General features: G+C 41.1%; 1 protein-coding gene across 1 annotated transcript in view; it reads left to right on the top strand.

Annotated features, from left to right (window-relative positions):
- The window catches only part of PKHD1 (PKHD1 ciliary IPT domain containing fibrocystin/polyductin), a 441,675-nt gene that overhangs the window by 341,924 nt on the left and 83,777 nt on the right, over nt 1-15,974 (top strand).

Genomic DNA, 15,974 nt, shown 5'->3' with positions numbered 1-15,974 from the left:
TTTTCACAGTCATGTTGGCAACTGAAGGTCTATACTTTGACTTCCACAACTCCATTTTTAGGAAATTATCCTAAATTTTTTTGTGAAATGAATAAAAAAGACAGTAAAACATATACAATGAAAAAGAAAAGACTCTCTGTCTTTACCCTCAGCAATCCTGATCTTCAGTGCTGCCCCTTAGAGGGAAGTTGCCGTTTTTAAAAATCATGTATATGTATTACTTATTATTTTAATAAGAATAATGACAGTAAAACTCATTTATATAACAAATGGGAATCCTGAAATATGAGTTGGTTATTATGTAAAGCATGTCAGGAAAAAGGACACAGAAGAAAAGAAATTTTCCTAGACCTAGAAGCCAATCTCTCTACTACAGAATTACGGACTCCCTGTAGGACCCAATTCCAATTTGCTTAACTCCCTCACAGGAAAAATATTAATGAAATTGAATATAAGTTCCTGAAAGTAATTGCCATGGAGAAAGGGAGATGAAGCTGACTTTTTTTTTTCCTGTGGCTGTGGATAATGTCTTCCCTTTTGGGTGATGTTGGTGAGATGCAACTTTCCTTAGGTACAGCCCATGAGGACCCATCCCTGCATCTAGGCCATATTCTGTCTTCTTGTTTGAGCACTTTAGAGGCAAAGGAGCAGATCCTGGAGTTATAAAACTCACAATGCCTATAAGCTACTCAGCTGCTCACCTGGCTTGGGATGGACACTAAGTAAGTACTAGTGACCACTGTTTTTTTGTCCCATTTATTCTGCCTCTGACTGGGCTGATGACTTGAACATTTGAGCATCCAGCTTAACTGGTTCTTTTACCAGTTTTCTGCTGCCATGGGAGATTGTATAAATGTACTGGAGTGAGTGAAAGTCGCTCAGTCATGTCCGACTCTTTGCAACCTCATGGACTGTAGCCCTCCAGGCTCCTTGGTCCATGGATTTCTCCATGAAAGATACTGAAGTAGGTTGCCTTTCCCTCTTCCAGGGGATCTTCCTGACCCAGGAATCAAACCCGGGTCTGCTGCATTGCAGGCAGGTTCTTTACCGTCTGAGCCACCAGGGAAGCCCACTAAATGTAGTGGCTTAAAAGAACACCCATGATTGTCTCATAGTTTTACAAGTCAGAAGTCTAGATACTTGGCTGGTTTCTCTGCTTAGAGCCTCTCAAGGCTGAAATTTAGCTATTGACAGTACTGCATTTCTTTCTTGAGTCTTTCTGGATGAATCCACTTCCAATCTGACTCAGGTTCTTGGCCCGATTCAGTTCCCTGTGACTATAGGACAAAGATTTCTATTCCCTTGCTGGTTGTAGGCTGGGAAGGGGGTAGGTGGGGCTCCTGCTTAAAGTTTAGGGCTATCCTCTCTCCCTGACTGTGACCCACTTCACCTGCAAAGCCAGCATCGGTGGCTTGTGTCCGTCTCGTGCTTTGAATTTCTCTTGCCTTCTCTTCTGCAGCATCTCTCTGATTCTAGCCAGTGAAAGTTCTTTGCTTTTAAGAATTTATAGGGCTCAATTGAGCCCACACAGATAAACTTCCCATTTCAAGATCCACAGACTTTATCACACAACCAAAGTCCTTTTGCCATATTCACATGTTCAAGAAGAGGGCATGGACATGTGTGGGAGGTTTTTACCCAGCTTGCCATAGTTCTTTGCAAAGCCATAGTTGTTGTTTTAGAAGGTGGAAGAGCAAGAGCTAGTAAGCTGGAATACTGATGCTACCTCTGGAAGATTTCTTTTTTCTCAGAAAAGAAGGAAGACCTGGTTTATCTGATTTCAGAGGTATTATAGAAATATGGAGGACTCCGTGTCCTTTCTCCAGAAAGAACATCAGGTTTTGATGGAAAAATTATCAGTATAACTGTATTTATTTGATATGATTGTGTAACATTATGGTTCTTAAGCTTATTTTTGTCTCACCTTTGTTAAAATTTGAAGCAAAAAATATTTTACAGGCATACCTCAGAGATACTGCAGCTTTGGTTCTGGATTGCCCAATAAAGTGAATATCACAAAAAGCAGGTCATATGAATGTTTTGGTTTCCCAGTACATATAAGAGTTATGCTTACATTATGCTGTAGTCTCTTAAATGTGCAATAACATTTATCTAAAAAAAAGCAATAAGACAATTCCCTTCATTAAAAAATACTTATTGCTAAAAAATGCTGAACAGCTTCTGAACCTTCAGTGATTTGTCATCTTTTCGCTGGTAGAGAGATTGAACTATTGTGATAATAACCCTTATATGACACAGAGACACAAAGTGAGCAAATGCTGTTGGGAAAATGGCGCTGACAGATCTACTTCATGCAGGGTTGCCACACGGCTTCAATTTGTAAAAATCTCAGTATTTGCAGAGTGTAACAAAATGAGGTGTGCTTGTGTCTTGATATGCATTTGAATATGTATTTTTAAACATTAATTTTATCAAAGTAAAGTTGCTTTACAATATTCTGTTAGTTTCTACTGCACAACAAAGTGAATCAGCTATATGTATATATATATCCCCTCCTTTTTGGATTTCCTCCTCATTTAGGTCACCATGGAGCACTGAGTAGAGTTCCCTGTGCTATGCAGTAGGTTCTCAATAGTTATCTATTTCATACATAGTATCAATAGTGTGTGTGTGTGTGTGTGTGTATACACACACATATATACACATATGTCCATCCCAGTCTCCCAGTTCATCACCTCCTTTCCCCCTTGGTAACCAACCATACATTTGTTACATGTGTTTTAACTACGACTTTATTATAAACTGTCATTGATTGATCCTTTTGAACTGTGGTGTTGGAGAAGACTCTTGAGAGTCCCTTGGACTGCAAGGAGATCAAACCAGTCAATCCTGAAAGAAATCACTCCTGAATATTCATTGGAAGGACTGGTGCTGAAGCTGAAACTCCAGTACTTTGGCCACCTGATGTGAAGAACTGATTCAAGGAAAAGACCCTGATGCTGGGAAGACTGAAGGCAGGAGGAGAAGGGGACGACAGAGGATAAGATGGTTGGATGGCATCACTGACTCAATGGACATGAGTTTGAGCAAGCCCCAGGAGTTGGTGATGGACAGGGAAGTCTGGTGTGCTGCAGTCCATGGGGGTCGCTAAGAGTTGGAAATGACTGAGCAATTGAACTGAACTGTCGTTGATTATTTACCATGATAGCACTTCGAAATACAGCCTCAGTCACCAAATTACCCCTGAGTTAAGGGAACAGAATGTAGGCATTAGGAACTCCTGACTGTCCAGTGCTTGGTGATGCTTGGTGACACAAATGTAAACTTCTGCAGTAAAGGAAAACAGCTAGTTTTCCCTTGCTCTCTCAGACACATCGATAGCCCACCCAAATAGCTGAGTATGAACCTGCAAAAGCTTAGATGAGGGAGCACTGCATTTTGCAGCAATTAATTTTGCAGAGGAAGCAGTCTGTTTAAAGATGCCTGCAGCACTCACTAAAATGGGGGCTGTTTTTCAAGGCCACCAGAGCTGCAGTGGGCTCAGGCTGGTTCATCAACAAAAAATGCTAGAATATGGCCTCCTGGGTTTTGCAAAAGGAGGGACTGGAGGGGCAATGAATTATGCTCACCTGCTAGAGCTGGGTGAAGTCTGTAATTGTTTAGCCCCCTAGCACTCCCCTGCAAGGGTTAAAATGACAGAGATATTAGTTGGCGATGGCTAAAATTGTTGGTTTGAAGCTCTCGGCAATACGCAGACTGTTATTTACCGGACTTGGTCGATTTACTTCTTAATGCAATAATGACCTGTGAAATGAAACGTGAGCTAGACAATTGTTCCTCATTGTTTCCAGTAAAACAGCCCTTCATACCCCATTAAACCACCATTAATTCCATATGAAAGAGAGTCACGCACAAGTGCAGGATGGTCTCTCTTTCTTGGACATTCCTGCTCCTGTGCTCCAGTTTTATTTTTCTTCTTTTACTTCGTATTTCCCCTTTTCTTCCTCTTTCCCTCCATTTCTCCAAATGGAATATGGACATCCTGGAGTCCATGGTGGGAAATTCTTCCAAAGGAGTTACATCTCCTCCCAGAACAGGGGCAAGGTTTCAGTTGCCAAACCTCCACCTGGCTCTGTGTTTGCCTTGGACGTGAAAATAGCTACAGAAACAGAAGAGTTTTGAAAAACAAGGAGCAGTTGTTTAGTCTTGTTTAAAAAAAGATCCAGATGCCTGTTCCAGATGGATAGGTGTTCGTCTTCCCACACTGGTTGCCAAGGAACTGCCTACAGGTAAGCCAACCATGTGGATGGGTGATACACTTTCTCTGGCCTCAGGAGGGGTCCTTCCCACATCAGGGAAGGACTTGTCCTTCCCACATCAGGAGACACAGGAAGCCCCTCTCTGTTCCAGGAACCTGAATAGTTTTGAGCTGCTTTCCCTTATCCTGGGACCAATTCTAACTCCCCTGTAACAAAGGCCCCAGCCTGGAAGCACTAAGCCACGTGGCATGATAGCTGCTTCTGGAGCATTTCTTCTCCCTGACTCTTTTGTCCTTATACTGGCACCCGTCTTAATTTTTTTCACTGACACTGTGGAATGCTTTGCTATTCATTTTGCATTTTACTGAAACCAAGTAAGGCCCCTCTGTGTCTCTCATTTGTTGTTTGTATGAAGAAGACTGTAGTCTCCTAGACTTTTCTGGAGTTCCAAAGAGCAGACTCAAGCAGTTACTAATTAGGGAAATGAGGGAATGCAGAAACAGAGGAAAAGCAGTCAAGAAACAATCAGTTCAGTTCAGTCGCTCAGTTGTGTCCAACTCTTTGCAAGCCCATGAATCGCAGCGCGCCAGGCCTCCCTGTCCATCACCAACTCCCGAAGTTTACTCAAACTCAACATCCATCGAGTCGGTGATGCCATCCAGCCATCTCATCCTCTGTTGTCCCCTTCTCCTCCTGCCCCCAATCCCTCCCAGCATCAGTCTTTTCCAGTGAGTCAACTCTTTGCATGAGGTGGCCAAAGTACTGGAGTTTCAGCTTTAGCATGAGTCCTTCCAGTGCACACCCAGGACTGATCTCATTTAGGATGTACTGGTTGGATCTCCTTGCAGTCCAAGGGACTCTCAAGAGTCTTCTCCAATACCACAGTTCAAAAGCATCAATTCTTTGGTGCTCAGCCTTCTTCACAGTCCAACTCTCATATCCATACATGACCACTGGAAAAACCATAGCCTTGACTAGACGGACCTTTGTTGGCAAAGTAATGTCTCTGCTTTTGAATATGCCATCTAGGTTGGTCATAACTTTCCTTCCAAGGAGTAAGCGTCTTTTAATTTCATGGCTGCAGTCACCATCTGCAATGATTTTGGAGCCCCCAAAAATAAAGTCTGACACTCACTGTTTCCACTGTTTCCCCATCTATTTCCCATGAAGTGGTGGGACCGGATGCCATGATCTTCGTTTCTGAATGTTGAGCTTTAAGCCAACTTTTTCACTCTCCACTTTCACTTTCCTCAAGAGGCTTTTTAGTTCCTCTTCACTTTCTGCCATAAGGGTGGTGTCATCTGCATATCTGAGGTTATTGATATTTCTCCCGGCAATCTTGATTCCAGCTTGTGCTTCTTCCAGCCCAGCATTTCTCATGATGTACTCTGCATTTAAGTTAAATAAGCAAGGTGACAATATACAGCCTTGACGTATTCCTTTTCTTATTTGGAACCAGTCTGTTGCTCCATGTCCAGTTCTAACTGTTGCTTCCTGACCTGCATATAGGTTTCTCAAGAGGTAGGTCAGGTGGTCGGGTATTCCCATCTCTTTCAGAATTTTCCACAGTTTATTATGATCCACACAGTCAAAGGCTTTGGCATAATCAATAAAGCAGAAATAGATGTTTTCCTGGAACTCTCTTCTTTTTTCGATGATCCAGAGGATGTTGGCAATTTGATCTTTGGTTCCTCTGCATTTTCTAAAACCAGCTTGAACATCTGGAAGTTCATGGTTCACATATTGCTGAAGCCTGGCTTGGAAAATTTTGAGCATTACTTTACTAGCATGTGAGATGAGTGCAATTGTGTGGTAGTTTGAGCATTCTTTGGCATTGCCTTTCTTTGGGATTGGAATGAAAACTGACCTTTTCCAGTCCTGTGGCCACTGCTGAGTGTTCCAAATGAGCTTACATATTGAGTGCAGCACTTTCACAGCATCATCTTTCAGGATTTGAAATAGCTCAACTGGAATTCAATCACCTCCACTAGCTTTGTTTGTAGTGATGCTTTCTAAGGCCCACTTGACTTCACATTCCAGGATGGGAGAAGTGTGCTGCTGCTGCTGCTGCTAAGTCACTGCAGTCATGTCCAACTCTGTGTGACCCCATGGACGGCAGCCCACCAGGCTCCCCCGTCCCTGGGATTCTCCAGGCAAGAACACTGGAATGGGTTGCCATTTCCTTCTCCAATTCATGAAAGTGAAAAGTGAAAGTGAAGTCGTTCAGTTGTGTCTGACCCTCAGTGACCCCATGGACTACAGCCTACCAGGCTCCTCTGTCTATGGGTTTTTCCAAGCAGGAGTACTGGAGTGGGGTGCCATTGCCTTCTCCATGGGAGAAGTGTAGACTACCTCAAAATATGCCTTAATGACATATTGATTATTTCAAATTAAAATTTATTCAAGTACCAGTTGAATCTAGAGGGACACTCTGACCCTCCTCTTGGTCTCTTTGAAAGGAGAAAATAAATCTCTCATGTGAAAGTTGCTTTTCTTGCATCTGGGGGTAGAAGGGACACCATTATCACTAGGGGCAGGGAATTCAGGGCCAAGAAGCTTGTATAAATAAACCTTGTTACTTCTTTCCTAATTTATTGCCCAAACTTTGCTTAAATTTCTTAGGAATTGAGCATCCAAACCTAAGTTCCTTTGCTCTGTCAATTCCTCCCAAATTTATTGTTTTCACGTCTAAAATGTATAAAAACGTCTGCTTTGGCCACTTCTTAGGCCCCATTTCTATGAGACCTCTGTGCTCATAGATTAAATTTTGTTCCTTTTTCAGCTGTTAATATGATTTGTATCAATTTTTTTATTAGTCTGGCTAAAAGAATTCAAGAGAAGTCGAGGGAAATTTCCCCATCCCCAACAGAGTCCATCAGACAGATACAAGATATATATATTTCAATCCAGAAAGTCCAGATTTGGCAATTAAGGTATTTTGTTTCCCCCTTCTCCTCTTGAGAGGAAGGGAAAAAAAGGGGAAAGATATTCTGAATCACCTAAATCACTCTTGATCACACGCACACACTCAAAACAAAATCAAATTAACACCTATCAATTTTTTATATCCTTTCTACTTTTCAGTTCTGATTTTGGAGGTATGTTTATCATTTGAAATTCTTAACAGTTGGTTTTTCTACCTGTCTTAAAGTGGTTCCACTTGTACATGAATTGTTCTTGAAGAGTCCATTGTTTTATAAGTAGCAACTCTGGCACTGGTTTGTATGATCAGATCAGATCAGATCAGTCGCTCGGTCGTTTGTATGATACTACCTGGTAATTGGACTTTCCGTGTGGCGCTAATGGTAAAGAACCCACCTGACATGAGAGGTAGGTAGGAGACATGAGACTCAGGTTCGATCCCTGGGTTCAGAAGATCCCCTGGAGGAGGGCCTGGCAACCCACTCCAGTATTCTGGCCTGGAGAATCCCATGGACAGAGGAGCCTGGCAGGCTATAGTGCATGAGGTTCCAAAGAGTCAGACACGACTGAAACGACTTAGCATGCACATACACACTTGGTAATTAGAAAGGCTAGTATATTCCTCATATTTCCCCCTCCACACAGGGTCATGTGTGCTGGGAATTAATAGTGTAGGAGACTGGGCACAAACAAAGATTGTCTCCCTATAGGACAAAGAGAAAGGCTATTTACTTATTTAAATTTTTATTTTTTAATTGATTAGTTCATTATTTTTGGCCACACTATTTAGACCTTCCCTATGAATTCACTTTTTTTTTAATTGAAGTATAGTTGATTTGTAATGTGTTAGCTTCAGGTGTATCGCAAAATGATTCAGTTATATACATACATATATATATTTTGGAGGCTTCCTTGGTGACTCAGACAGTGAAGTATCTGCTTGCAATGCAGGAGACTCAGGTTCAATCCCTGGGTTGGGAAGATCCCCTGAAGGAGGAAATGGTAATGCACTCTAGTACTCTTGCCTGGAGAATTCCACGGTCAGAGGAGCCTGGTGGGCTATAGTCCACGGGGTCGCAAAGAGTCAGACATGACTAAGCGACTAACACCTTTCACTTTTGTATGTATTTTATGCCTTTGGAAACTCTAAGTTTGTTCCTGATGTCTGTGAATCTGTTTCTGTTTTGTAAATAAGCTTATTTGTATCTTTTTTTATTCCACGTATAAGTGATATCATGTGATATATGCCTTTGTTTACCTTTCTTCACTTAATAAGATAATCTCTAGGTCCATCCATGTTGTGAACTCACTTTTTTAAATTAATTTATTAAACTTTTTATTTTGTAGTGGGATATAGCTGATTAATGCTATTCTGATAGTTTCAGGTGAACATGGAAGGGACTCAGCCATGTGTATACATGTATCCATTCTCCCCCAAACTCCCCTCCTGTTCAGGCTGCCACACAACATTGAGCAGAGTTCCTTGTGCTATACAGTAGGTCCTTGTTGGTCATTCATTTTAAATATAGCAGTGTCTACATGTCCGTCCCAAACTCCCTAACTATCCCTTCCCCCCACTCTTCCCTCCAGCAATCATAAGTTCAGTGAACTCACTCTTGAATCTGCTGGACAATGGAGCTCATCACCTCATTCTTTCCTGGAAAACATATCTGGCATTTTACTGTTTACAGCTAAAATTACAGAGCTCCCAGGAACAAAGTGACTACAATCATATAGCCTATCAGACCAAACTCTCATTCCTTTTCAAGCCAGTATTTTGTCCCCTGTATTACAATTCCTTTTAATAAAAAGTTAATTACAAAATAAATCAGCAATTAGTGAAGTAAATAAGTGATTCATGGCTCATTTAAAATAAACTTCATTTTTTTTAAAGAAAAAAATAATAGAGGGTAACCCTTTATTGTTCAGAGTAGACTTATTCCTATGGCTTCTGCATCTTTCAAGAGTTTACTGAGGTCCTACGTGTCCTTCAACGGGATGCGCTCTTCACTCCAGGAGGAAGTGAAGTCTTCTTCCTCAGACTGCCTTGGAATTTACTAGAATGTTGTTCTTCAAGTTACATTTTGCTTAGCATGATTAACTGTATTAGCATGTGGTAGTGACTTCTTTCTCTGATTTGATCATAACTTTCCGAAGGGAAGGACAGATTTATTATGCTATTTTTAGTTTAGTTTAACCAATATGTACTGATTTTCCATGACAATTTAATAACAGTTACTACTATTACAATAGTTTCCCTTTACTGGGTGCCTCTTACATGCAAGACATTGTGTGGCATGTGTGACCCCTTTGGGCCCCTCCCTGACTCCAGTTGCATTCCTTTCCCTTCCTCCTCTTGGAGAAACTATCTTGAATTTGGTGTTTCTCATACCTGTGTACTTCTTCATATTCTTTCTTTATTAATTTGGTTGGAAAAATGAATAAGTAAACTTTTACCCGCATAGGGGTATACCAGCTTCAGTGACATTCATCACTTGTTCTTTGTTCAGATGTCTCTCTGCCTTAGGCGATGCATTTCTCCTCCTGTCCTGCCAAGGGATTGGAATCCACTGTATTAGTATTGTTGAGAAAATGACAAGAAGATGCAAAATGCAGAGTGAGGATGTGTTCGAAGAAAACACAGCCAAGTTCCCATTTTCTTGAGGGAGATGGGACACCTCTGCTGCTGCTGCTAAGTCGCTTCAGTTGTGTCCGACTCTGTGCGACCCCATAGATGGCAGCCCACCAGGCTCTGCCATCCCTGGGACTCTCCAGGCAAGAACACTGGAGTGGGTTGCCATTTCCTTCTCCAATGCATGAAAGTGAAAAGTGAAAGTGAAGTCGCTCAGTCGTGTCCGACTCTTAGTGACCTCATGGACTGCAGCCTACCAGGCTCCTCCATCCATGGGATTTTCCAGGCAAGAGTACTGGAGTGGGGTGCCATTGCTGTCTGTCCTTTTCTTCACCAGAGCAGGTGTTTCTCAAAATTCTGCTAATAGAATAGCCTTCAATTGTAGCTCTCAGTGTCCTGGGTATCTGGGAGAACTCCATGATGGGTAAATCAAAATTGTGAAGGTCTGTGAAAGTGGTTTAGTTCCAAATTCCTGCTTTCTCTATATGCTAGTAAGAATTGGTTTTAGAATTTTTCTCGCCTTTCAGGAAAAAGCAAGTGGAAGGAGCTCGTGTACACTTGGCCTTCTCACTTACTAGCTCTGTGACCTTGGAGAGGTCACTGATGTTCCCTTAGCCTATTTCCTCATCTGTAATATATGTACAGCAATACCTGTTCTGCCTAATTTTCAGAGTTCCTTTTAGAAAGAGATGAGATAACTCATGCTGCTTGTAAACTATAAAACACCATGAATATAAAGGGAAATAATTTTGTGTCTCATCATGGGGGGAAAATGACAGAGATGCTTATTCTGCCTGAGTAGACAGTATTTAGACTTGAAGCTCAAACATGAAAACCCTAGTTAGTTATTTCTATTTTATCTAAGATTTTAGCATCATGAAAAATGGTCTTGTTTTCATTTGCCTTAATGTATCCCTAGTCCTGAACACAGTTGTCAAAATCTATCTACTTACTGATCATATAAAAAACTGGTAAATATGAATCTTCTCTTGATCCATGGCTTCAAGAGAAGTTCCAAGGCCTGAGAACAAAACAAGAGTTGAGAAAACCTTCACCTTCTAAGACGCTTCCCTGGTGGGTCAGATGATAGAGAATCTGCCTGCAATGTAGGAGACCCAGATTCAATCCCTGGGTTGGAAAGAACCCCTGGAGAAGGGAATGGCAACCCTCTCCAGTATTCTTGCTTGGAGGATTCCATGGACAAAGGAGCCTGGCAGGCTATAGTTCTTGGCGTCACAAATTCAATGACTAACACTTTTACTTCACCTTCTGAAGTGAGGCTCCAGAGTTCCATTGGTGTCAGTGACAAAAAGTTTCTGTATCTGTGCTATCCAACATGGTCTCTACTAGCACATGTGTGTACTGAGCACTTGAAAGTGACTAGTGAGCTTTCCATTCAGTGAAAGAAACTGAATTTTACTTTATTTTATTGTGATTAATTAAAATCTAAACGTACATAGCTACATGTGGTGAGTGGATACTGTGATGGACAGTGCAGGCTTAGACAATCTATGTTGTTATAAAGGAAGTGGCTAGAACCTAGGGTAACCTCTCTCTATGCCTTCAGGTATAAGGGAAGAGGAGAAAGGGCACTTTTTGTAGGATTATACTGTAATTAACTTTCAATATTCTGTGAACTGTCCATCTCTGCTCACAGGGGCAGAGCATACTGCTTACCTTCTTATCCTCTCAAAGGAGTGTTTTTTTCAGAAAAAAATATTTGTTTTGTTTCTACTTCTCCCCACCTCAATTAGTATTCTTTTATTGCTTCTTTTCTGTGCTTAAACTTTGAAAATTTTCAAATATATGAGAAAGTATAAGGATAAGATAGTAAAACCTCTATGTATCCATCACTCAGTTTCTTCAGTTATCAACTCATGTTTAACTTTGTTTTGTCTCACTATCCACTCACTCCTACCCCGTCAAGATTATTTTAATGTTATGTATTTCAATATGTACCTTTATAAGATAAGGACTCAAAAACACAGAGGGACTTGGGTTTTAAGCTACCACTAGAAATTTACAGGCAGAGTCTGCTATCAGACACCCTGAAAAAGAGTCTGTAGGTGAGAGATGGGCTAAGTGACTTGTACTAAAGAAGGTTTCACTTCCCAGCTTGCTGAGCAAAGATCCCAGGCCCACAGTATTACAAGTGTGTGCTTATTAGTGGAGCGTATCACGTACCATTTTAACAGAGACTCACCCAAGAGGTGTGAGGTGACCTCAAGTGAGGGGTGAACACTGGGCATCAGGGGCTATCAGAAAAGTTGTAAGTAGCCATTTAGAAGCAGGCATCTCCATGCCAGACAGGCAACTGCAGATCCTGAGTGCAAATCTCTATGGGACCCACAGAAGAGCCTGACTCAAAAATGAGTCAGTTTTAAACATTTTCAATACTCAGAGGGTATCATTGCTAAGTTAGCTAGATGATAAATGTTAAACTCAACATTCAAAAAGCTAAGATCATGGCATCTGGTCCTGTCACTTCCTGGCTAACAGATGAGGAAAAAGTGGAAACAGTGACAGATTTTATTTTCTTAGGCTCCAAAATCACTGTGGCTGCTGTAAAATTAAGACGCTTTGACAAACCTAGACAGCATATTAAAAAGCAGAGACATCATTTTGCTGACAAACATCCATAATCAAAGCTGTGGTTTTTCCAGTCGTTATGTATGGATGTGAGAGTTAGACCATAAAGAAGGCTGAGTGCCAAAGAATTGACGCTTTCGAATTGTGGTGCTGGAGAAGACTCTTGATACTTCCTTGGACAGCAAAGAGGTCAAACCAGTCAATCCCAAAGAAAATAAACCCTGAATATTCATTGGAAGGACTGATGCTGAAGCTAAAGCTCCAATACTTTGGCTCTCTGATGCAAAGAGCTGACTCATTGGAAGACTCTGCTGCTGGGAAAGATTGAAGGCACGGGGAGAAGGGGATGACAGAGGATAAGATGGTTGGATGGCATCACTGACTCAATGGACATGAGTTTGAGCAAACTCTGGGAGATAGTAGAGGACAGGGAAGCCTGGCGGTTCATGGATTCACAAAGAGTTGGACACGACTTAGAGACTGAACAACAACATATGTTCTTAGTTCTGAGAAACCTCTTCTGTTCTATATAGCTCCTCTCTCTCTCAACTCCAGGCACCAAGCTCAATCCTGGAAAACTGGAGACTTCATAGTTAGTGGAGGAAGGGGGATCAAAGCAGAAAAATAATGCGAAGCCAATCATATTCTTCTCCAACATAGATTTCTCAGCTCGAAACGGACTCAAATTGAAGGAAGGAAAAAGGTTTCAAAAGGATTTGAGATTGCATTGGACTGGACTGGAATGTTTCATATATGAGAGTAATCAGAAAAGCTATGTCATCTACCTGGAGTTTCCTCCAGGATCTGAGAAAAAATTATTTGACAGCATGAGTTTAACTGGGAATGGGTTAGGAAGACTAAATTTCCTCTCTTGCACCTGCTGAGTCCAGCTCACTTGGTAAACAGATTACAGTCATAAGGATAATTGTACATTATTAATGATACATTGATAATGATGGTGATGAATAGCTAACATTTATCAAGTATTTGCAACCTGCTAGGTACTCTTCTAAGCATTTTATCTGTTTTAACCCCTCAGCTGGAGATTCCTATGGAGTTGATTCCTCCCTAGGAGAGGGAGCTCTGATAACTGGATTGTAAGACTTTCTATGTCTCACTGGAAGATAAAATCACAAATGCTGAAAAATCATTATCACCTAATAGTTACTGAACACACTTAACAAGCATTTCACATGCATTATTTCATTTACTACTTTAACAGCACTATGAAATAATTGCTCATTTCATCCATTTTATACATAAGTAAATTGAGGTTCAGAGGAATGAAGTCAATTTACCTTCTGACAGGTCTAGGCTGAGAATCTAGTGATGTAAAGCCTCAGTGTCTTGCTTTTTACCATTACCCTACATCTGAAGCCAGGACTACTGCTCACCTATTTTCTCTTCTTAAAAACGAGTACATCTATTATAAGGAGCAAGAAATTGTCCTGTTCAAGCAAAATTAAAAGTTGGTCAGTTTGAACATTGTAAAACACTTTGGGTACTAATTAGTAATACAATTAGTTCCTCCCCTTGTCCCAAACAGTCAACTTTAGCATAGAAAAACAAGAATACAGAAAATGGCTCAAATGAACTGTCAGCCTGTATTCCAGCAAATATAGGAAAAACAAGAGCCAGGGCCAACTGTTCATTTCTGACCCCCTAGAGTCCTCCTGATCCTCGCAAATCTTCTTCCTCTCCACTTTATTTCATTGTTGTTCTTAAAATGAATTCCAAAACCCAAGAGAGGGATAAGGCTCTTACCAAGAAGAGAAAGAAAAAGCTATGCTGTTACGGTTCAGTGTATTCTGAACTCTTGAAATTTGGGGCCTATTTATACTTCAAGACAAACAGAGATCATGTTAACAATAGCAGATGTTGCGAGGGGAGGATAGAGTTTATTACAGGCAGACCTATGTGGGGTCAGAAGCAATAGGCTCTTCCTGGGGAGGAAGTTGGATGGGCAGCTGCAAGGCTAGAAAGGGCTCATGATTGTATTACAGTCCAGACTTAGAGCACGGTGTGTTGCCCAGGTCTGTGGTTGGATACACATGCAGCTTCGCTACCCCTCACTCAATTTTCTTGTTGGTCTCAGGCGTTACTTCCAAAACTGTGTAGGTGGCTCAGATGCAAGGAAAACCTCTAACTGTTTTGAAGGGGCTAGGAGACAACTCATATTTGCAAATATGATTGGAAGCATTTATCTTTCCTTCCCCTTCTACATCTTCTAAATATTAGCATTTAATAAAATACACATTTCTTTCATTTATTTTGAACTGCCTCCAAAGCCAGCAAATACCAGAACCTCAAATATTATGATAGGATAGGTTCTTTATTGGTTTGTTTTCTTTTCATTCTTTCTGTTTTTACTGTGTGATTCTTTTTCATTATAAATCCTTATGTTTCCAACTCAAGGAGCCTGACTAATCAGAAGGGCTTCCAGCAGAGGTAGACAAATATTCTCAGTGCAGTCCTGAGACCCTGCAGATGCAGATAGCTCTGCTATTCACAGGAAATGAAGAAGGCAGGTCCATCAGAGACAGAGGATTTCCTCTTCAGATAAAGTATGTTAGCTGTTGCATATTAGTGATATAAAGCTCTGGAGGAGAGAGGCAAGATGGTCTAATGATGGGGGAAATGGCCTCCTCTTATCCTGGATGCTGATGAAAGCAGAACCAGAGACAAAGTTCACACATAGGTTATTTATTTGGGAAATGATCCAGGAACAGAAGCAGGGGATAGAAAGAGTGAAACAAAGGAGGGAAAGCAACTCAAGATATTACAGGAGATGCTTGATCCTCAAGGACTTGTGAAGACCCTTTTGAATCATTCTCCATTCTCCCCATGGACAAAAGGAAAAGATACCTGTTCATGTCTCCGATTGGTCAAAACCCTAATCCTAACACTTCCTGGTTGCATGTGTATGAATGCTAAGTGGTTCATCTCATGGGCAGCATCAGAGAGGCCCAGAGCAGAAGGTAAAACACAGTCAGTTTTCTTTTGCATGGAAATGAGACTCACATCAGTGGCTGGAATAAGACATAATTTGATGTGGTAAACACGAATATGCAACACAGAATTGATTATTATAGGATGGTTGTTGTTCATAGTCAACTGAAATATATGAGATGGCGTTTGAAGTTGTCCTTGACAGGGATGGGTAAGAACACTCCATTGAAAGTAAAAAAGTAGGTCTTTCTTGGGACTGCAGTAACAGATTAAAAGTGTTTTTTTTCCAGTTGTTTCAGTGCACATAAGAACATGAATAGATTGGGCATACATACATTGCGGATAACCTGCCTTCAGTATATGAGAGAATAATATTGTTTCTGTGGATCTACAATTCTGAAAACAAGAGCTAGGCATCGGGAGAGCAGCAGGTGCAACAGACACAAACATCAGTTAGTTGTTTGAGTTGTTGAAGAAACACAAGAGAGGAATGTGTAGGGGAGGAAAACCGTTTACCCATCTGAGGTTCATTGGCTGGAGTCCTACAACACAGACCCACAAAAGACAGATTAACAAGAGAAAAGCAAACATAAGTTCATTAATGTGGACATTGTGCATACACATGGGATAACTTGATGATGAGTAACTCAAAAGAGTGGTTA

The sequence above is a fragment of the Bos taurus genome, chromosome 23 (genome assembly GCF_002263795.3).
Source record: "Bos taurus isolate L1 Dominette 01449 registration number 42190680 breed Hereford chromosome 23, ARS-UCD2.0, whole genome shotgun sequence".
In the NCBI taxonomy this organism is placed as follows: domain Eukaryota; kingdom Metazoa; phylum Chordata; class Mammalia; order Artiodactyla; family Bovidae; genus Bos; species Bos taurus.
This window is presented reverse-complemented; position numbering and strand designations above follow the sequence as displayed.